The sequence below is a fragment of the Phyllostomus hastatus genome, unplaced genomic scaffold, assembly GCF_019186645.2.
Source record: "Phyllostomus hastatus isolate PE091 unplaced genomic scaffold, TTU_PhHast_1.1 phas_scaffold_1066, whole genome shotgun sequence".
NCBI lineage: Eukaryota > Metazoa > Chordata > Mammalia > Chiroptera > Phyllostomidae > Phyllostomus > Phyllostomus hastatus.
The window spans coordinates 30,320,648-30,342,943 of NW_025334004.1; the positions used below are offsets into that span (position 1 = coordinate 30,320,648).

The 22,296-nt window shown below is 60.5% G+C and overlaps 1 pseudogene; it reads left to right on the top strand.

The window, feature by feature from the left end:
- The window catches only part of LOC123829053, a 33,538-nt pseudogene extending 13,004 nt beyond the window's left edge, over positions 1–20,534 (top strand).
- The last annotated feature ends 1,762 nt before the right edge of the window (positions 20,535–22,296 follow it).

Sequence of the window (22,296 nt, forward strand, 5' to 3'; positions counted from 1 at the left end):
AGACTGAGCAGGAAGGTCTGTTTCATGCCCACGCTCTGAGGGCTGTCGTTCAACCCAGACCTCTTCAGTCCAAGATTAAATCATGAGCTGCCGTCATCAGCTTCCGTGCGTAGGGGGACCCGCAAGGCAGCGGCTGCCACCGCATCCAGCCTCACGCTGCCTCACGTTCATTTGCACCCGGGAACCAGTAGGTCAGTTGGCCTAGTCCTTGAGGTGGTCCTCAATGACGACCCACCCCCTGCCCGCCCACCCCAGCCCCGGCTCCCAAACTCCTTGAGCTCTGCCTCCATTGAAGCCCGGGAGGAGTGACCTCCAGTCTGAGGTTCACGGTCATTAGCTGCTGAGACCGGCTAGAGACGAGCCGCTGGCTATGCGAGGAGGCCTGTGGCTGCTGAGAAATTAATGAATCTTCTCCCTTAACCTCCCGCGCCTGCATAATCTATCGCGGCCGGTGAGCCAGCGGAGCCGCAGGAAGTGCCACTACGGTAAACAGCAGGATGTGATAACGGATGCCGCGTTCTGTCTGGATGAACACATTTTTTAAAACGTACTTAAAACAAAACCACGCACGGCAGGGCTGGATCTTTCCGGAGAAGTCAGGAGGCTGAGCAGAACCTCTGGGGGCCTCCGCAGTGAGGTCACCAATGGAATTGGGGTGGGGCTCCAAAGCACAGGGGAGCCCAGAGCTCTGACTCGGAGGATGGGGGGCAGCGCAGCCTTGCTCCGACCAAACCGCCGGCCCGCTGTCTCGTACCTGGTGGGCACAGCCACGCTCCTCCTGGCAGCACCAGCCCCCATGGGGAAACTGTAGGCACAACGGGCCAGCGACTTGCCCAAGATCTCACAGCCCACGAATGGCTGAGGCCAGTTCCCCAGCCTCGCCCAAAGTGTGGGTGCCAATCCCTGCAGGCGTGGGCAGGACCGACCTCAGTGGTTGGGGGTTCGTGTCCCCGGGCCTCGGTCACCAGGCCCCTTTGACTGTCCCAGGAAGACCCCCTGCCCTGCAGTTCTACTGGATGGGCAGGCACTGCGCCCACCACCCCGTCAGAGGGCAGGGAGAGGGGGGCTGGGTGAACTTCCGGCCCCGGGCTCAGTTTCCTTTCTGAGGCCGGGGTGACTGACTTCTCCCCCGCCCCCAACCCCCCGAGTTATCCTTCTTTGGGCTTCGTCCTTAGAGGCAGCCTGCCCACCAGGCTTGCTTCCCATTTCAGCTGGGGGCCTCAGTCTGACACAGAAAAACAGAGCCCTTCCCTCTCCTGTCTCCTTCTCCCTACCCCCCCCCCATCACATGTGTAATAACGATCCTTCAGAAATTACTTTTGCAGGGCCATCCAGTCGTGTGACTTTCAGCTGGAGAGCACGCTGCCGCCATCCAGTTCAAGCTCCCCCTGGAGGCGGTGTGCACGTGACCTTGAGCGAGTCACCTCTCTGCACCTCGCTTCCCTCGAATAGAAGCTTCTCTCGTAGAACAAAAAACAAATAGGTCAAAAGCCCACCGTGGAAGAGTGGGAAAGGCAGGCGGAGACAGAAACCCTGCCGGTCGGTTCTGCACCCACAGAGGGTCCTGGGTTCCGGAAACTCGGGGGAGGTCCCTTTCACTCCTCACGCACCCCAGGCAGAGGTGGCCGGGGTCCTGCCGGGTGTCGCCACCACTCGCCCACTGAGGGGAGGAGGACTCTCACTGGGGACAGGGTAGTGCGGCGCCCACCAGCTCCGACTGGGGTCGGGGGTAGGGGTGTTGAAGGCAGGGCACTCACACTCAAATGCGGGCACCTCCTGTCGGGGCCCTTGTTGTCCCATCCATCGGTATAAAAGGACAACAGCAGTGCCTGCGTCTCGGGTGGCCTTGGGAACACACCCAGCAAGCACAGGTCGACGCGGCTGCATGGTCCTGGAGCCTGGCCCCTCTCCAGAGGTGCTGGGTGCTGGCCATGTTGGTTGTAGTCAGGGTCTCTGAGATGCAGACGCCGCCTGCCAACTCCCAGGGGAGAGAAAACAGGGGCACTCGTGACGCCAAAGAGGAAGAAAGGAGGTGTCACTGCCAGGCTCATGAAGATGGAAGCTGGGGTTGATGTGCCCGAGGTCACTGAGCTGAGAAATAATGCCGGTGTGTCTCACACGGGTCATCCGACCCAAGTCTCCTGTCCTTCAGGGTCTCCGGGAGCGGAGGACCAGGTCTCGAGGGCTCAGCCCCGGACTCCGGGAAGGACAGACCTTCCCAGGACACCCACAGGGGACCTCTCTGCCTGTCATGGGTCCCTGCCCTGCTCCGCTGCAGACACACTGGCCTCCCCCCCCTCCCTGGGGGCCTTAGGTGACCAGGGAAATGGACGTGGACTACACAACGTTCACCTCCCCCACAGCCCGTTCTCCGTAACATGACACATGTCCTGCGTGACAAGGAGGGGCATTTCTGACACAGGTTCCAACTCTACTGCCTGAGGATATGGGGCAGGAGAGCTGATCCTTCATCAGGTTGGGGCTGATCCAGGGGAGGCAGACGAGAGCGATACGGAACGCCAGCCTTCCCCAGTGGCATGATGGTGTTCCAGATGCATATCTGCCACCTTCCTCCGCCTGCAAGGAAGCGCTACCATCCGTGTCCCTCTTCAGCCAGAGCCATTTTTCAAGCTTATTTTTTTGTTGTTGTGTTAAAATAATAGGAGTTTCTTTTTAGTTTCCCAAATATAAAATAATGTTCAGGCATTGAATAGGCTGGTCCAGCAAATACCTGTCGCAGCTTCTCCACTGCCAGATTCCCACACGCAGGCAGAGGTTCACGAACTAACCACCGCTGAGCAGATGTCCCGGAACGGGGCACCTGAGGCACCCCGCAGGCCACGAGCTGCTGCCCGATGACCGTGCCGGGGGCGAGCTCAGAGCTGACTCGAGACTCGCTGAGAGCCCACTCCGACCCCGGTAAGTGTCCTGGCCAGAGCCAGGCCCGGGATGCCACAGAAGGCGCCATTCTGGGCTCCGGCAAACAACGAAGGTGGATGTGTGGGCGGTGAGAGCCGCCGGGGACCTGCAGGTGCCAGCTCAGTTCTGAGGGTTTCTCCCACCGCACGCCCGGCCACACAGACCACGCCCGGGGGCCGGCGTGCAAGCACCAGGCCGGGTCTCCGGGCCACCGGGAGCGCCCCGCCCGCGGGGGTCCCCGCCCCGGGTACGGGCTGCACGTTCGGCCTGTCCCTCTCGCAACACTGACCCCTTTGGCTTCTGCACCCGGAGGCTGTGCCTCATGGGGTCGGTCTCGAGTCACTACCTCCTCGCCCTCCGAGAGCGATGGGACTGCCAAAGCCGTCCTGCGGCTCCTGCCAAGGCCCCCAGGCATCCCCTCTGTCCATGCTCGCGTACAGCAGGAAGCCGCAACCAGAGCCTCCTACGATCTGGACGCTCTGCTGTCTTCACGGAGCCGCTGCGGGCATCGTGACTGTCCCCGTTTCCCGGGGAGGGAGACGGAGTAAGAAGTTCGTCCCGAATGCCACCAACCCGTTCCCGTCCCCCAGTGCAGCTGACCCCCAGAGACAGCTGACGAAGGGCTGACAGTGAGAGACCCCTGGTATGTCTGCCCCGGGCAGAGGGTCCAGTGAGACACTCAGGGGCATCAGAACAGCCCGTGAGACAGGGCAGACGCGGAAGCCTTGTGAGCGCAGAGCTGGGGGGTGTCTGGGAGCCACAGAAGCCCCCATCAACTGCCTCAAGCCAAAAAAGACAGGGACTGAAACAGCTTAGGTGAGGGGCACCTTGGGGCACTGGCCTCAGGCACGGGAGGATCCAGTGTCAGAAGTGGCTGAGGACCCTGGTCCTCCCTTCTGCTACTCGGTCCCTCGTCCTGTTCTGACCCTTGACCCTGCTCTGCTCATGCAGCCCTGTGGGTGCCCGCGGGTCACTGCAGGAGAGGCCTCCAGATGGGCCTGGAGCGGGGAGGACAGTCTTTGACCGGGGCTCTGCCCTGGGACCAGTGGACCCTCTGTCCCCCTCTCTGCCCCTTCCCCCGCCCCTCCTCCGTCTCCCTGTCCCATCACACCGCTCACTGCTTCCTCTCGGATTAACTCAGAAGCAGCGCAAGCTGTAACACAAGCCAGGAAAACCGCCCCGGACAGAAACCGCGGCCGCCTGAGAGAGCAGAAGCTGCAATTAGTAAAGTTTGAGATGGATTAAAAACCTGATTTATGAAGCAAATCTCCGCTGTGAAATTCTAAATGCAGAAGAATTGATCTCTACGAGCATAATCTCAGCAAAATGGAATCGGAAACGACGGAAATGGTTTCCCTGCGCCGTGTGGAAAATGGATGCAGGGATTGCGTGGGCTTAATGGCGTTCCCTGTGGAATTCTGGTGCCTTCTAGATGCAAACGCACCACTGTTGGAACTCTCAGTCAAAAGCTTGCTTCAACAAAACGTCCTAGGGGTCAAAACGCCCCAGCCCCTGACCATGGGGTGGGGTTTCCTCACCAGATCCAACGCAGGAGTGGGAAAAACGCGGTGTCCCAGGGCCGGGCAGCGGGGCTGGAGACAGTTCTAGAAAAACACAGTGGAGAGAGGCCCCGGGGGTCCGGATCCAGACGCTACCCAGGTCTGCCTGGCGGCCCGTCGGAGGCTGCAGCATGCGCTGGTTCCTGCAGCTGCGGCCCAGGGTGCGGGCTCCGGTCCCTGCACTTGGCCCCGCCTGCTGCCCCGTGGCCCCGCCTCCTGCGCGGTGGCCCCGCCTCCTGCACGGTGGCCCCGCCTCCTGCGCGGCCCCCCAGCCCCACAGAAGCCCCGCCGGGCTCCCTCTGGGGCCTCTCTCTCCACGCGTCCCAAATGAGACCAAAGAGCAAAAGCGCTCAGCAAAACCTATTTTTTTTCTAAGTGGCATTTATTGAATTTGTCTTTCTGACCCCAAATCCAGTGTGGCACCAGGCGGAACTTTCAGAAAACACAGAAGAGCGAGAGAGGGAAACGTCAGCTCCGACTCGGTCGCGAAGGGACGACCACCGCTGACGGAAACGGCGGCGGCGGGGGGCAGGTGGCGGGGGTGGCGGAGGGCACCCCTGTGTGTGCGGAGCGGGGGCAGGCCCAGCGGGGCAGAGGGCATGTGGAGCCCGGCCAGGGAGCCCCGCAGGCCACGGCAGGGCCGTGTGCGGCCTTGCAGCCACAGCGGGCCGGGGCTTCGGGAGCGGATAATCGATCCCTCTCCATCACGGCCCTCTGGTCAACCCCGCAGGGGGCTGGGCGGGGAAACTGCGGTCTGGAGCCCTGTGCTTCCATCACCCCAGCAACCAGCCCGGCAGGTGAGGACTCGGCATTCCCGTTTGACAGGGGAAGGAAAGGAGGCCAGAGAGGTTAAGCTACTGGATCAACCTTCCCTAGCAAGGGACTGATCGGACTGGGACTCGCATCTCAGTCTGCGAGACTCTGGCGCTCTCCTCTCTCTGTCTTTTTCCCCTCTGGAGCTCCCTTAACGACCTGTACACTGAGGGAGGGGACAGGAGGGGGTGGGAGGGGGAGGGGAAGAGAGGGGAGGGGACAGGAGGGGAGGGGAGGGGTCCAAACGATGGGGGAAAGGTGCCACGTGTGACTGGTCGCTGACCCCTCCTCCAGCACTGACCTTCACAGCGGACACTTTGGCTTCCCCTTTAAATGCCAGTTGGGGAGAACACCCAGCACCCACTCGGGGCCCCCTGGGACTCCCACGGGCGGTGCCCCGCCCCCTCCCCCCCGTGTTCCCAGGGTGGCTCAGACACTTGTCCTCCCGAATCCGGAGGCCAGCCTCCCCTGCCTATAAGCCTGTCACGGGAAAGGGAGCCAGACAGAGTAGCTGCTATTTTGGAAAGGGTATTTTTGTAGGACGATCTCGGCTTCCTTCAGGAATGTCAGCCCCAGAGGCCCCCGGAGGAGCTAACGCTCACCCTGTGGGCAGCCCGAGCTGCCCCCTCCCGCCCGTGTCTCTTGAGGAGGGGTGCCACCCCGCATCCAGCAGCTTCTCAAATCCCAGAAGTGTCTATTTTGGGGGCTCAGTTTCACCACACGCCCCAGCCTCTGCCTCCTCTGTCAGAAGATCTGGGGACTCGAAGACTCAGAGCAGCCAGGGCCAGGAGGACACGGGGGGCGGCCCTGTGAGGTCGCAGGGCACTGGGTCCTGTCCTGTCCTCCCACCCATCGGTGGGGCCGTGCTGAGGTGGCAGTGGGAGGCAGCCGACAGCCCACAGGCAGCCCCGAGCACAGGGCCCAGGGCCCTGAGGGGAAAGGATTAGCAGGTTCCTCCAATGCAGGTGGAGGAGGAAGCTTCCTGGGAACCAGGGCATTCCCACAGAGCTGCACAGGACAAGGTCAAGTTCACCAGGTGTGAGCGGTCCATGCTGGGGACGCAGGAGCAAGGACAGAAAACGTGAAGAGCTGGGGACGTGGGTGGTCTGGCTCGTCTGGAGGGCAGTGGGCCCGGGCTGTGTTGGCTGGGATTCTTGGTAACCCTGTTTGAACAGGTTCATGGTCACCCTTCCTCCCAGCCCTGAACCACACGGGCAGGGGGCCTTGGGCTCACCTTGTTAGCCGAGACCTGTCACGCTGACAGTCCTGAGGGCCCCAGGAAGCCAGGACACGCATGTCCTCATAGCTTTGTAAGAGTAACAACTAAACATACGGAGTGGTTAATTTAGGCAAAGCACAGACTCAAAGCAACAAAGAGCAGAGCCCGGACCCCAGCCCAGGGAGTCTGTCACCTGAGCCTGTGCTCACAGGCCAGGCCGGCCTCGTGTGGGAGTTCAGGTGGCATGCTGCGCGTGGCGTTTCACCGGGGGCCCCTATTCTCGTCGTAGACGCCACGCACAGAAGGCACAGGGGGCTCAGCAAGCAGCCAGCCCTCCAGGCTCGTCAGCAGAGGCAACGGTGTTGACTGCCAATGGGAGGGGGCGGGGCTGGAGAGTGTCCCAGGAAACAGTCCCAGCTCCCACTCTTCCCACACAGCCGTGGGCGCCTGCACGCCTCACGTCTGGGACGATGTCAGAGCGGCTTAACACTCCACATCTTGCGGTGGCATGAAAATGGGTGGGGTGTGGGGCGCACGGCCCTTCCGTTCGCGCTCCCCAGGCTCCGGAGCTGTACCTGCTCCACAGAAGGGAGAAGGTGAGCACACACTAGGGACCAAAGGTGCCCCCAGCATGATGCCCGGCACTGGGAAAGGGCCGCCGGGCATGCACCGCCTCCCTCCAAGGCCGTGCGGGCCTCGGGCAAGGCCCCCTGACTTCCAGCTCGCGCACATGCGCGTGCATTCGGAACAGCTGCAGGACCGAGTTTCTAGGTCAAGACACCTTCCCAAGGTCACCGGCTGAGTCAGATGCTGCCAGAGGCACAGGCCGTCCTAACAGGTCATGGCTACCCTGTGTCCCTCCGTGGGGCGTTGGCTGGTCTCTGTGTGGCTGAGAGGCCTGGCGTTTGAGCTAAAGCACCGAACTGAGGGCAATTTTAGAGGGGAATGTGCAAACACGAACCACTCAGACAATAGGTCAGGCCCCGACTCGGGCATCCACCACACCGCCTTTTCCGGCATCTCCCTCTATAATCCAATTAGCGATGTATGCAAACGGTCGCGAGAATTCATTACCTTAATTTGTCTTGTTTTGGAGGCAAACCTGCAGCAACCAGCGCCTCACCCCCCAACACTTGGGCCCTGGCCGCATATTCATTTCGGAGTTTTGTCCGCCTTGCACAAAGGCCCTCTTACGGCCCCAAGGCATGGCGTCGTCAGTTTGCTCATGAATACAGATGCCCCTGCTCCCAGGCGTAGGTCTGCAAGGTCATTTCGACGGGTGACCCGCGTGGCAGACCATCGAAAGCTCGGGAGCCTTAGGGGACGCGTGGGCCGGAGCAGCGCCGGCCACCCGGCAAGATTAATGGCTGCGGGCAAAGGCGTCCGCAGTAGCAGGCTGTGGAAATGAAGGGTCCGTCCTCCCTACGAACGGGGCTGTGCCCACAGCCGAGGAGAACCCTGAAAGGCAATGATGGCTTCATCGTCTGCCCCTCTCGGGGGGCCAGGGCGATGTCCTCAGGGCGACCCCTTTCGCCCGTCAGAAGCCCCGCTCGCGCCATGCTTCTCTGCAGCCGGCTGTTTCTGCAGACCCTGAGAAGGTGACCGGGGATGACCACGGGGTCAGCCCGTGACAGCGCCAGCCTCTCAAAGCACCAGGTAAGCGCAGAGCTCCGTTTTGTCTGTGGGACCGCAAGCAGCCCCGTCGGCCCCCAGATGCCTCTTTGCAGCCTTGGAAGCTGGAACCTCCTGCATCCAAGGTCACGGGCCTTCCTGGTCAGCACCGGGCAGAGCGCACAGATCTTGGGGCTCCCAGACCTGCCCTGGAACCGTGCCTGGCTCTGCATCAGAACGCCTCGTGGGCCGGGACAGGCCAGCCTTCGGTTTTCTGGACTAGAAAACGGAGGGAGGACAGCGCCTGGCAGGGGGGAGGGGGGACTGGCAACGATGGGCGTGGCCCGCGGGAGGCGCACGGCGCGGAGAACTTGACGCAGCTCTCCGGCGGCCTGGGCTCTCATCCCGGGCCCTGCTGGCTCTGCCCCGGGCTTCACGGCGGTGCTGCTGCTGTGCTGAAGCGGTGGATGCTCAGTGATCACTCGCTCCCCCTCCCCAGGCATGCCCTTCCCCGCCCCTTGCATGCTGGGCTGGGCCCTCTGCCTTGCTTTGGCCAATGGGCTTGGGTGGAAATGACAGGGGTCCGTTCCAAAGCCCAGGCCTCACAGGACATGGCGTGTCTTCACCTGCCCCTCGAGGAAAGCATGCCCTGGATGGCAGCTGTCTCTTCCTCCCGGACCCCAGAACCAACAACCCGCCCCCCACACAGCGGCCTGGCCCACCTCACCGGTCATCTCGCAGCCCCTCGGTCTGGAGAGCGAAGACCTGCCGTGGCAGGCCGCTGAGCTGGGGGCAAGGGGGCTGGCTTTGCAGCATTTTGTGGTAAGCAGTGACCGAACTTGAGCGCCCTGGGTTATGTCCTCAGCTGCAGCTGCTGCCTACGCTTCACCTCTGAGGCTGCCCCCCCCCAGCACCCTCCCCCCATCTTTGGGCTCTCCTTGCTGTCTCAGGCTCTCCCTGCGCCCACCCCACCCCTGCGCCCAGACCCACTGCTCTCCAGCTCGGACCCGACTCTCCCTGGCCTCGCTTCCACTCAGGCCCTCACCCTGAGTACAGCAGAGACAGGCTACGGGGCAGAGATGGGGGCAGGAAGCCCATTGTAGGAGCTGGGATTTGAACCCAGGGCCATCTGGCCCCAGAATCAGAGATTTGTTCAGTCTACCGTTCAGCACCAGAAGCTCTGGCTCCTCTGGACAAGCAGATTCTCATCGCAGTCACGAGCCCTTGTACTGGGAGGGAATTAGGCAGCTCCCCAGTCCGATACACAGTAAGTGAACTGCACGGAAAACCCATGCGTGTGGGTTAAAACAGTCCAATACGGGCCATTTCACAGGTTCGTGAGACTCACAGCTGGTTGAACAACCAAACTCAGTCCTACCTTCCCTGGCCACCATTCAGCTCCTCTTTTCCTCTGCGGTTCAGCAGAGATTGCAAGAGGGACTCTTAAATGCGCCCTGAGCTCGAACACAGCCCCAGAGCGGGGCACCACGCTGGGCCACCCAGAGAACCCACAGGCTCGCCCCGCTCTGGGCTGCTGCCAGTTTGCGGTGGATGAACGACAGGTCAATAAACAAAGCGACAGCCAGCAGGCCAGGCCTCTTCGCCATCCCCACTTTCCCTCTGTTTGATAACGTGTCTCGGAGCCCCTGCCCAGGTGAACTCCAGCCAAGATGCCACCCACCCGCCTGAGATCATGAGACCCAGCCTCTCCCTCTCTTACGTATCAGGAGATGCGTCCGTCACCACCCTGTTCTGACCGGTTTTTAAAGGCCACCCCCACCCAAATTCTTTCCTGCTGGCCGTCGCCCTCCGGCCTGCGGAGTCCCACACGGGCCACAGTCCCCGAGACGAGCTCGCCGGTCCCGTGCCAGCCTGTGCCCCGGGGAAGGCCTCGGGACTGAAGGAGGAAACAGAGGCTGTGGACGATGGCTGACCGATCACCATCTGGCGCCAGACACTGAGCGGACCCTGAATGTGCTGTGTGTCCACAAATCCTCACGGGACCCTGGAAGGGCCAGAGGCACGGCCACCCTGGGCCCGTGGGACTCCAGGCCCCTCTCTATCCTTGCAAGGAGGCCCAGGATGGTGGTGCTGCAAATTCAGTCCATATCCTTCCACGCAAGAGCTCTGGCTGATGCCTCCCAGCCAGCTCCCCACCCCCTCTCCTGGCCAGCCCTACCCTCCCCCCCCCCGTGGCCAGCCCCCCTGGAAGCGTGGCTGGGCTGCCAGCAGCAGCCAGTTCCTGACGGGGCCTGGTTTGAAAGTCAGACGGTCACGGTTTCCCCTCCGGTCCTGCCCCCTAAGTGTCTTTCCCGCCTTCCTTCCCACGCCGGGAGCAGAGCATCCAAAATTAGACTGTCAGAAATAGATCCGCTTGGACCAGGGGTGGCAAGAAAGGCTCCAGGCCTTCTAGAACTTCAGCGCAGCCCGCTCACCCATGGGGAGCCAGAGACAGCTAATTGCGGGCAGCGCAGACACAGGGCAGAGGGTGAGGCAGGCGAGGAGGCTGGCCAGGGGGTGTTCCTGTCCTCCACTCCCGCCCCCACCCCGTCTCCCCTCCAGACTTCCTGTTGCTCCGAAGCTGCTGGAGCCCTGCCAGCTGCCGGCGGATTGAGCAGGACGGGGAGTCAGGGCCCAGCGGCCGGTGTACCTGCGCAACTGTGCTCCTCCCCTCTGCCCGCTCCCGCCTCCTCACCCTGGGGCCTGCCCACCCCGGGCAGCCCTCCTCACGATGCTCCCTGCAGTACAGTCGGAGAGAGAACAGGCCAGGCAGAGAAATGGGTGCGGAAATAAATGACCATGGGGACCAAGGGTGACGGGCCAATTGGCAGGTTGAAGTTGGGATACGCACAGATGTGTGTTTTCAGAAGGTTATGCTGGTTATAGGGGGACATGGAGAAGTGGAGGCCAGGTGTGGCCATGGCAGGGCCATGCTGGGTCCCTGACCCCAGGCAGCGTTGGGGTCAGTCACAGGAGGAGACCCTCCCACTCCAAACAGGCCCCTGCTCCAGAAGCCCGCTGCCTGCCAGGCCTTCCTGAGTCCCCCCACCGGCCTGCTGGGGAGCTCCCAGGGCCGGCCAGCTGTCAGGCCTGCGGACCTGACATCGGGCACACCCAGGGCCAACCAGTTAGCTGGGGGGGGGGGTCCCCAGAGACATGGGACAGTGACGACAATGACGGAGCGTGGGCGGACAGGAGTTGGAGTAGAGGGGCCTCACACCCTATAAATCGCAGACAGGTGGCACAGAGCCTGGCGGTGGGGGGAGGGGGGGCACCGGGGCTTCCACGCTGCCTCCTCCCTGCACCCGAAGGAAGGTGGTCTGGCCCGGCGACTCGGGCCCTGATAAGGCCGTTCCAAAGCCAGCTGCCAGTCCTCCAGCTCTCCAGAATGTGCGGACAGGGAGGGAGGGAGGGAGGGCAGGCCCCAAAAAACGCTTTCAGGAAATGTATCATTTTTCACAGGATGAAAAACTGGGAAAGCAGAGATTAGGCATTTGGCAGACGGGCCTGTGTGCCGCCCACAGACGGCCGATCTTCGGGCACAGCTCAGCTACAGCACGTTCGAGCCGGCCGGCTTCCCAGATCCCAGCGTCCCTGCCTGGATGGGCCACTGTGGTGCTGAGCAGGAAGACAGACAGAGCCTGGGGTCATCTTTGGGATGGCCCCCTCTCGGTGAGTGTCAAAGAGAGACTGGCTGGCTGCTCAAATCCGATTTCTTCTTCTTGCGCACACAGAAAGACTACATTTCCCATGGTCCCTTGCAGCTAGGTTGAGGCCCAGGACAGAGTCCTGGCCAAGGAGATGTTGGCCACAAACTTGTGGGCATGGTTGTCCATGCTCCCCTCCCCTGCCATGGCCACTCCAGAGACTATGTTTGACAAAGTAATGTCACGAGAGGGAAGGAGCCTAGATCCCCGTGTCACCGCTTGGAGGAGCACTGTCCACCCTGCATCGTGCTGCGGGGTGAGAAACAGAACTGGGTTTAGCCACTGAGATTTGGGGTGTGTTTGTTATGGCCGCTACCACTGTTTATCCTGAGGCATGCGGAATGCTGGCACATCTCTCAGTAGAAAAGCATTCAAATGCAAGTAACTGAAAAGCCAACCAAAGTGACATAAATAAGTATCAGGCTGTCTCCCTCACAACAGGAAGTCCTGGGACAGGCAGCCCCAGAGTGGATCATCTGCTCAAGGCCCAGGCTCTGTCTGTCTTCCTGCTCAGCCATCCGTCGTTAGTGTGCTGTCTCCTTGTTTGTCTACTCATAGTCACAAGATGGTTGCTGTGCCCCTGACATCCCATGTGCATCCCAGGCAGGAAAAAGAGAATAAGGCAAAGGGCTAAAGGGCCATGCCAGTCAAATCTGCCCTACCTAGCTGACTTTCACTTCCATTTTCCTGAGCAAAACTGCAACGTCACCACCCAGGACCACAGTGGTCAGACCCACGGACTGGCCAGTGGGAATGATATCACTCCACCTGCTCTAGTCCAGTCATGATCCATCTCCCGGGGCCAGATTCCCTGAGATCAGTTCCTCCACGTGGCTGCCTGAACTCGCTGCGGCTCCGTGGCTGGGAGGGAGGCAGGAGTGAAGTGGGTGAGGGTCGCCCAGCGGTGGCCCCCTCCAGCCACTGCCCCGCATACCCTTCCTTCTACCACAGCCCCTTCTCTGGGTAGGGCTGCAGCAATGCGGGGCCCTTGAGCCTTGAAACTCTTGGGTCTCTGCCGCAGCTCAGCGGACCCCAGAACTCCACGTTATAATCTTGCCCAGGGGGCCGGCTCACACAGAGTAAAGTGATAATGAGATGAGAGTCAACGGATAGCAGCATAATCGTTCACACAGAGGGACAGAGCTTCCCCAGGACGTGGTAGTGTGGGGCAGCTCCTTTCTCTCCTACGACACCACTGGTCACCGGAAACCGGTCACCAGAAACCGGTCAGAACCAGGAACGGCCAGAACCACTCGGACCGAGCCGCTCAGCGCCGGGAAGGAGCGGGAAGGTGGGCGTGACCGCAGGCTGCCTGCCGGAAGGGGGCTGAGGTTGTGCCTGGGAGACTCGGTCTGGCAGTGAGGTGTCGTGGGCCTTAAATATGTGCAATCCCTTTGATCTAATAATTCCACTTCTGGGAATCTCTGCTAAGGAAACCATTGGAATGCTGAAAAAGCTTTTCGCACCAAGATATTCCTGGCGTGAGCACTTACGACACTGAAAACCTAGAAATGGCCAGAATCGCCGGCCATTGGAGATCAGCCACTGGCACACACAGTGTCCGGCGCAGGTGACAGCGCTCTTGTTACAGAATCTTCCGTCACAAGATCCTAAGCATGGAATTCTGTAACATAGTATCACATTCAAGCACGCCACATGGCATTTTAGGTGAAATGTTCGAATTAAAACTATAAATGGCTGCACCCATATTGTTACCCTACCAACCACACTCAAGCAGGTGCTACTTCTGCTGGACCGTTTGTGTGTGTGTGTGTGTGTAATGTATAGATAATATATATTCTACTAAGCGAAGATGCAGTAGATGATGGACGGATGGGTGGATGGATGGATGGATGGATGGACAGACGGGATGGATGGATGACAGATGGATAGGTATTAGACAGGTAGGTAGGTAGGTAGATCTCAAACACATTCATTAGAGATGAAGGCTGCAGAGGGTTTATAATGGGATGATGCATTTGGATAAAAGACGTGGGTTGAAGCCAGGGGTGCGGTATGAAAAAGGCCGAAAAGAAATTCTCCAGCACGTGACCGTGCGTGCTGAAGCTGTGGGTGCGTTGTGACCCTTCTTTCTACGTTACGTATTTCTCAATGTTTTCTTTTATGAGCACGCACTGTTCTGTAATAAAACTTCCAGAAAACGGTGAGGGTTGCCAGGTGAGCATGGGGATTGGCTGGGGCTACGGGGCAGTCGGTTCCGCTGGAGCAGCATCTGGGCAGTTGCCCTGCCCTCTCCGGCCTCCTCTCTGGTGGCCTCAATACTTGGGTGCTGGACAGTCCCCTGTCCCCTGCCCCACGGGCTTCTCCGGGCTTTAACCGGGAGCCGTGGTGACGACTCCCTATGGGGAGCTCCAGTGCGGGGCACCCGGACTCACCGGGCCATGCCCCCGCTCCACGCCTCCCCTCCGATGGCCTCCAGCACACACGAGCTCACCCTCGCTCTGTCCTCAAAGGTGGTGGCCTTGGGCCAAGCTGGCTCCGAAACGTTGAGACAACTTTTTGAAGTCACCCATATGCTGCGTAGGGGAAAGAAACCTCGGACTTGTATTTGCATTCTCATGGATAGCTGAGATGCATCCCTGCGTTGGCTGCCCGCTGCCGTGCCGTGTTTCTGCTCTGTGCCAGCCCAGTGTGTGAACGCACCACAGTGCATGCAGCTGTCCCTGCCGACAGGGTCTGGACCGGTGCTGCCAGGGCACGGCGCCGTGACGTCAGGAACGGGCTGCTAGGAATTGCCCCCTACGCACCTAGGAGGGAGCGGCCGGTCTGCCGGGTCTGTGAACATGCAACTTGACGAGACAATATCAAACTGCTTTCCAAGACAACACTGTAACTTTGAGGAAAGGAGAGGAAAGAGAGAGTCCAGAAAGATTATACAAACTCCCTGTGTCATCCTCCCCATGTGTCTGTAAACCTGAAACGGTTCTAAAAATTAAAGTGTTTTTCAAAATTAGCCTAACACCCTGTTTAGAAATAGCTTTGAGGCCACATTTCGATGTGACGAGACGGAAGGCAGGGGAGAGAGGAGCAAAGTATCGGACGGACGTCGGTCCCCTGGGCTGGGGCGGCGGCCCTGGACAGGGAGCAGCGTGGCACCCTTGTCGGGCCTCCGGTTCCCTTGGCGGGTGGCAGCGAGCTGGGGTCCATCAGCCTGAAATAAAGGGAGGGCGGGGAGAGGGGGCGGGTCCCATGTGCCCAGCGCTGAGTGTCGGCAGCAGTGGGACAGTGAGCAGCTGGACTCTGCACCCCCGGGGCCCTTTCAACAGCAGAGGGACCTGCGGGGGGGCCCCCTGGCTGGCCTGAGAGGAGGAGGAAGAGCTGTGTCACCCAGGCAGCCAGGAGTGGGTAGGAAGCCAGAGACCCAAATGCCAGCCCCTCCGGCACAGACGCACAGTGTCACCTAAGGCAAGGATGTGCCCTCTGAGCCTCAGGCGAGACCCGGTCCCACACTCGAACCACCTGGGTTAGGGGCCAGCTCTGCCGCCACCAGCCGTGGGGTGACCCGTGTCCCCAGCTGTGCCTCGGGGAGACACAGAGAAGACACGGCCTGGAAACACTCACACGGGACGCTCACGTGGAAGGAGCCCTCGGCCCACGTCTGCTCTTACCACCCCAGCCCTGCCGTGCGTGTGTGTGTGCATGTGTGTGCGTGTTGTACCTGCCCAGCACCCCTTCTCCAGGCCAGGACACAGCCTGCCCTGGCCAGCTGACTTGAGCCTGGAGGCCTGGCCGGGGGGGTCTGAGACCCCAGTGCTGTCCCCCTCCACACCAGGACGTGCCAGGCCCCTCCCTGGTTCTTCCCAACTCCAAGGCTCCTCAGGATAACCGGCTCTCATCTCGTCGGCGTTTCTCAAGCGCCGTCCCCTCCCTGGACAGGACTTCCATCTGGACCATCACCTGTGCCTTCCACCCCTGCCTCCAGCCCCCCCACCTCCAGCCCCTTCCCAGCCCCCAGCCTCCAGCCCCCTCCCAGCCCCCAGCCTCCAGCCCCCTCCCAGCCCCCTGCCTCCAGCCCCCTCCCAGCCCCCTGCCTCCAGCCCCCTGCCTCCAGCCCACCCTCCTTCTGAGTCACGAGTCCGACTGCATCAGGCCCTACTCCGATCTTTTGGGCCCCCGTGGTCCCCTGCCTGCCCTCCCAATGCCTCAGCTGGCACTCAAGGCCCTCACTGGCCCAGCGACCACATGTACCCGAAGTCCTGTCCCGCCCCTCCCCCAGCACACCCCACTTCCTTACTCCACAGCAGCTTGGCTGATCCTGGAGGACTCAGTTTCCCTCCAAGACTGCCCTCCCCGGGCGCCTTCCACCTTCGCCCTGGCTCCTTATTCTGGCGTCCCTACCCCCATGTTCCATCCCTTTGTCCCTTTCCACCAGCCTGTGAGTGCCTCGAGGGTGGGGCCCCACCGTGCCCCCACGCCACGCTCAGAGAGCATCTCGGAATAAATGCATGACTTGCTTCCTTTGCAGGACAAGTGAGTCTGCCTGCCCACTGCAACTACACGTCCCCTCTCCTGACTCCGAGCCTGGCCGGGCCTGGCGGGGGGGAGGACAGTGGAAAACATGTGTCTGGTGCACCGACAGGGGCGGGACAGAGGATGGAAAGAAACCTGGTGTCTCCTGTTTACTGTGGACGCAGAGCTCAGGAGGAGAAAGAGCAGCCGCAGCGGGACAGACGGACGGGCGGAATGGGCCAGCCGCCGGCGGGGGCCGTCCCAGGGCTGGCCCTGCCAATGGGGCCCGAGGTGGGGGGATGGGGCCGGGGGTCTGCAGGCCCCTGACCTCCGCGGGCCACAGTGGGGAAAAGCTGATCCAGGCCAGCTGTTCACCAGACGCTCTTTCTGCGAGGGATGTTTATTACTTTTCCATCCTTCCAAGAGGGGACAGGGATCGAGACAGACTCTCAGCCAGGCCTGGCTGCCTCCCGCAGGGAGGGAAACGGGGTGGTGCTCTGGTTGGCGGACAAAGGTTCGCTCGAGAGAATGACAGAAGGTTCACTGGAGGATGGCGCCTGTCCGGCAGTTACCTTACAGAGAGAGAGCCCGAGGGGGCTGAGCCTGAATCTGCACCCGCTGTGGGAGCCGGCCTCGCCAGGGCACCTCATGCCTGGGGTCAGGCCAGCGCGAGTCCAATGCCCAGCGGTTGGGGCTGGGGCTCCCGGGGCAGCTGTGGGGCATCCCCGGGGGCTCTGACGGGGACTCCCAGCCAGCCTGAGCCCTGTGTGCGCCAGCCAGCGTGTCCGCCCAGGGCTGACATGCCCAGTGCCCTCCCTCAGCCCCCTGTCCTCTCTCGCCATTTCGTGGCCGTGCTTCTGGGGCCCCCTGGGGGCCCCCCTACCCCCCTCCACAGGGCACTGTGCTGAGGACAGAAGCACCTGCTGGCCAACACTGCCATGTCACACGTGGGCCAACAGGGAAGACAGAACGTGTGACAGGCCACACAGCAAGCCGGTGCCACAGTGAGACCCAGGCCCAGGCCTCTGCCCACTGCAGGCCAGCAGTGGCCTCGCGGTGCCTGTGGCCAGCGAGCCCCAGCGTCCCCTCTAGTCCACTGTTTCCCTCTGCAGCGCACGCAGGAACTCACACGGCGCAGCCGCGGGAGGGAGTGACAGGCGCTCTGGGGAGCTTCCCTCCGAACCCACAGGCACAGCGGCACCATGGCGTCTCCTCCGGCTGCACCATGGAGGGCTCGGGGACGCCAGCCTGCCTGCCCGGCCCCACCAGCACCCCCCGGCGTGGACCGGCTGCGGGTGAACCAACGGGAGGGCTGCCCTCTTGTCTGGGGGCCACGTGGAAAGACGAGGGGGTAGGCGAACGACAGTCCCTGAGAGAGACGGCGTCGCCCCGAGGCACTGGGGGTTCTCGGGAGACCCGAATCCAGGCCTGATGGGGGAGGGACGGCGGCTGGCACAGGACAGACAGAATGTGTTTTGATGACAGAAATGCCAGACAGGGGAACAGAAAGGCCCTCCCAGTCTCCACGCGAGCTGGGTTCCAGGAATTCCGAGGGAGTGACTTTGAGTGCAGCCAACACCTAAGACGGATTGGAAGTTAATTCCTCAAACAGGACTCGTGCACCCCAGGGAACGAGGCGTGCTCGGTAAACTCAGACACCACCCAGCCTTGGAGAGACCCGAGCGGTCATCTGTCCTCAACCCCCGCACTGGAACTGTCCCCGCCCTCCACGAGGTGCCTCCTGCAGGACAGAGCATGCGCTGCATCCCTCCATGGCTCTTTCCACCGCTCGGTGGTGCCCACGGCCCTCGGGATAAGCGGGCGTTCCCCACACACGGGCCCTGCCTTTGCGTGCATGCGCGACTGCTGACCCCAGCCGTGTTCTCAGGGAAGCCTCTCCTGGCTCCGCTGACACAGTCAGGCCCTCCTGTTTGTCACTCTCCTAGCGCTGTTTCCGTTTGTTTGTTTCCTGGCTGTCACCCCCACTAGGTGGTGGGCTCCGGGGGGGCGGTTTCTGGCAGCCCCGTATCCGAGGGTCGTGCCCTAGGATTGTCCTGACTAAATAGATCTCAGCATTTCCAGACATCTCACAGGGAGGTACCCACAATCCTATAGGCTGCTCGGACTCTCACCTCCTAGGTTCTAAACATCATACTTCTGTTAATCCAGCCCGAGCTCAACTGGAGGCAACGCTACGCTGCTGCCTCGGTCCTGTGTTTCGGTCCCGGAGCCCAGCGTCCACACTTGGAGTTTCTGAGTCTGTCACAGAAACAGGTGAGCAGAGCACACGTGACACCTGCTGAAAGGCAGGAGGGACAAAGGACTCCAAGAGCCAGGACAGGGCGAGGGGCGAAGGCACAAGTTTTGCAGCTGGGTTCAAACCCACTGGGGGGTCCAGAGGCAGACTTGTCTCTGTTTCCCTTCTGGAAATAAGGGCAAAGGAGGCTTGCCTGGCAGGGCTGCTGAGGGGAGAAACGCGTGTGAAGACGCCAGCACAGGCCCGGGCGCTTGGTTGGCGCGCCCCGCGGTTGGGGGTGACTCTCAGCTCCTGGCGCTCACAGTCTGTGCGGCCCTTCCACTCGCCCCCTACCCCCACCCGCCTCAACAGAGACATGGCGGAAATGTAACCGATAGGGTACGGCAGGAATGCCTGGTGTGGCTTCCAAGGCCAGGTCATGCAAGATGCTCAGAGCTTCTGACCTCTCTCTCTCTCTCTCTGACCTCTCGCTCTGGGGAGAGGCCGGCCGCCATGCCGTGAGGACGCCCAGCAGCCCCGTGGAGAGTCCGCAGGGAGGGAAGGGTCCGAGACCTCCTGCCAATGGCCAGCGCTGACCTCCAGCCACGCGTGAACCACCGTGGAAGTGAGTCTATCTGCACATCTTCAGGTGCCCACGGCCTCCGCTGACATCTGACTGCTCCCTGGCGAGAGACTCCAAGCCAGAAGCACTCAGCTAAGCCACCCAAACTCCCCACCCACAGAAACTGCGTTAGTACATGCGCATTACCGCCTTAAACTACTAAATTTTGGAATAAATCTGTTACACAGGAATAAATAAGCAACATGCACCTCTACACAGCAGCTACTATTTGAGGCCTTTTTTTTTTTTCAGGAGAAGCATTTCAGAGCTTCTGATCGCTCCGTGGCCAACACAGGTGGGTCCGGAGCTCCCCGAGGAGAGTGTGGGAGGCTGGCTAAGCAAGAGCCCGGGGAACGGGGGCGGGGGGAACAGCTGGGACGCGGCTCCGTAAATGCTCCTGCACAGGAAGGAAAGCAAAGGCAGGGAACACACTACGATTGTCCCAGAAGATAAGCAGAAAAATACTTGGGGCACACAGCATTCATCACAGCCTACCGACAGCAGGTGCAGAGAGTGGAGTGATATTTAACAAACAATAATTTCCCAGCATTATCTCGGTGTTCACAAAGCCCAGCCAGGTGTCCGGGGCACCGTTCCAGCGCAGGAAGGAAACGTCCTGCAGGATGTTATCCTTGTGCCCCCCAAAACAAACCGCTCGGGAAAGAGAGAGCCTGGACGTGGGCTCTGGGCCAGGGCAGGACGGGACTTCTGGGCCCCGCAATGACAGCATGGCCTTGGGGGGCAGAAGCATGGCCTTGGGGGGGATAGGAGGCATGGCCTTGGGGGGGTCAGAAGGCATGGCCTTGGGGGGGGCAGAAGCATGGCCTTGGGGGTAAGAAGGCATGGCCTTGGGGGCCACGGGCGAGGACTGTGTGTCTCTAAGCCTTGGCTTTGCTTTTTCACGAAGACGGCGCCGAAAGCCAAGAAGGAAGCCCCTGCCCCTCCCAAAGCTGAAGCCAAGGCAAAGGCCTTGAAGGCAAAGAAAGCAGCGCTAAAAGGCGTCCACAGCCACAAAAAAGAAGAAGATCTGCACGTCACCCGCCTTCAGGAGGCCTAAGACACTGCGGCTCCGAGGGCAGCCTAAATACCCTCAGAGGAGCGCCCCCAGGAGAAGCAAGCTCGACCTCTATGCCAGCATCAAGTTCCCCCCGCCACCGAGTCAGCCATGAAGGAGAGTGAAGACAACCGTACACTTGCGTCCATTGTGGAGGTCAAGGCCAACCAGCACCAGATCAAACAGGCTGTGAAGAAGCTGTATGACATCGATGCAGCCAAGGCCAACACCCTGATCAGACCTGATGGGGACAAGAAGGCATATGTTTGAGGGGCCCCAGACTAGGATGCTTTGGGGGTTGCCAATAAAATTGGGATCATCTAAACTGAGTCCAGCTGGCTAATTCTAAATATAAACATTTTATACTAAGAAAAAAAAAAGCCTTGGCTTCTTCGCCCACGAGAAGGGAGTGTCGGCACCACCTCAACATCACTGGACCGCACAGACTAAATTGGCTGGTGCCTTTAAAAGCGTGCTTGGCACACTGTAAAGTCCCTACACATAAATCAAGCCCATTTTTTTTTCAGGAGAAATGTATCTGCACCCTTCTTCAGACATCAAACGTCTCAGAGACGGAAAAGGAGCCTGAAATGAAATGCGATGCAGCGAACACGGGGCAAGAACAGAGAGAGACTCACGCCCTCCCCAGCCCCAGAGCGTGCCCGCCGTGGGACCCTGGGCGAGTCCTCCTCCTCACTGCAGAGCAAGGACGTGGAACTGGAAAACCTCCACGGTCCCTTCGAAGCCAGAAACGTTGTGAACCTGTGTTCTGCGCTTCCCAGGTAAGCTCCCGGGGCAAAGGCACCCGTGCGCCGTTTCCCACGAAATCACCACCGTGCGCTGGCTGCCGCTGCCGCTGCCGCACCATCGCGCTCGGCGCCTTCTCCCCGGTCTTCACCGTGGGGGTGCCCAGCGCAGCCCCAGGGGACCAGGACAGTGTAATTACTGACATTAGAGCAACAAGTAGATGCTGCGTTTGGTGCCCCACACGCGGAGAACACGCCATTTCCCGTGGGTCCGTGATGGAGAACGGGCAACAACGTATTCCATGCTGCCTTGCCCCAAAAGCCAACTTCTCTCAATGAGGAAGAGCAGGAATTACACAGACCCTTCTCCGAGCCACAAAATCTGACAAGGGAAGACCGGAATGCCGAAAGTCTGGAATCCAAAATTAGATAGGTAGCCCATTATAAACTAGTCTTTCTATTAAGTTCTGGAAATAAATACAACAGAAAATTAAAATAAGACTTGCAAAACTTTTCCAATCAAAGCTATATTTGGAATTAATTTATAATGTAAAGATACCTCTACTATTAAAATAAAACAGTACAGTGTCCATTTCCAGGCTGGCTGGCAGCTGCAGCCAATCCACAGGCCACTCCCCCGCGGAACAAGCAAAGCCGGTAGAAACTCTTCCAACCGACCAACCGACCAACCGACCAACCGTTGAAGGTCTCTGAGAACTGTCCTGAGAGCATACAACACATAAAGAAACATTTATCCAAGAGAACCTACTAAAACTCACTAAGAAAAACAAGAGTCTGCCATTTCAGCCACTACCTGCTCTCTCCCCGACCCTGGCTCAGCTTTGCCTGGAGTGGGTGTGGCCCAGAAGTCCAGCTCCCTGGCCCCTCCTCCCTCTGTCAAGGCTTACCGTATCTCACCAGGAGGGACAGGCCACCAGCATTCTGGTCCCCTCCAACTCCAGGTTGGAAAGGCTAAACTCCTGGTCTGTGTGGCCGACCCTCCAGGGCCACTGCCTGTGGGATGGAGGCCGTACCCCAGGCAAGGAAGGCAGAGCAGGCTGAGCCCCCAACCACCCCCACCCTAGGTGGCTCACAGGGCACAGGTCCCATGGGAGATGCAAGCGGAGAATACCAGAGGCACCCAGGGGTATAGCTCAGGGGGCCTCCCTGGGGGTGGGGGGCGGCGGGGAGGCCGTCATGAGAAAAGTGCTCTGAAGCGCTCCCCAAAGGAACTGACTCTGTTTAAAAACAGAACGTGGGGAAGTTCAAGCCTAAGTTCGCCCTTGAAAACAATTGCTTCTCCCCAGAGCAGCCAGCTAAATGCAAAGCGAGCTCGCTCA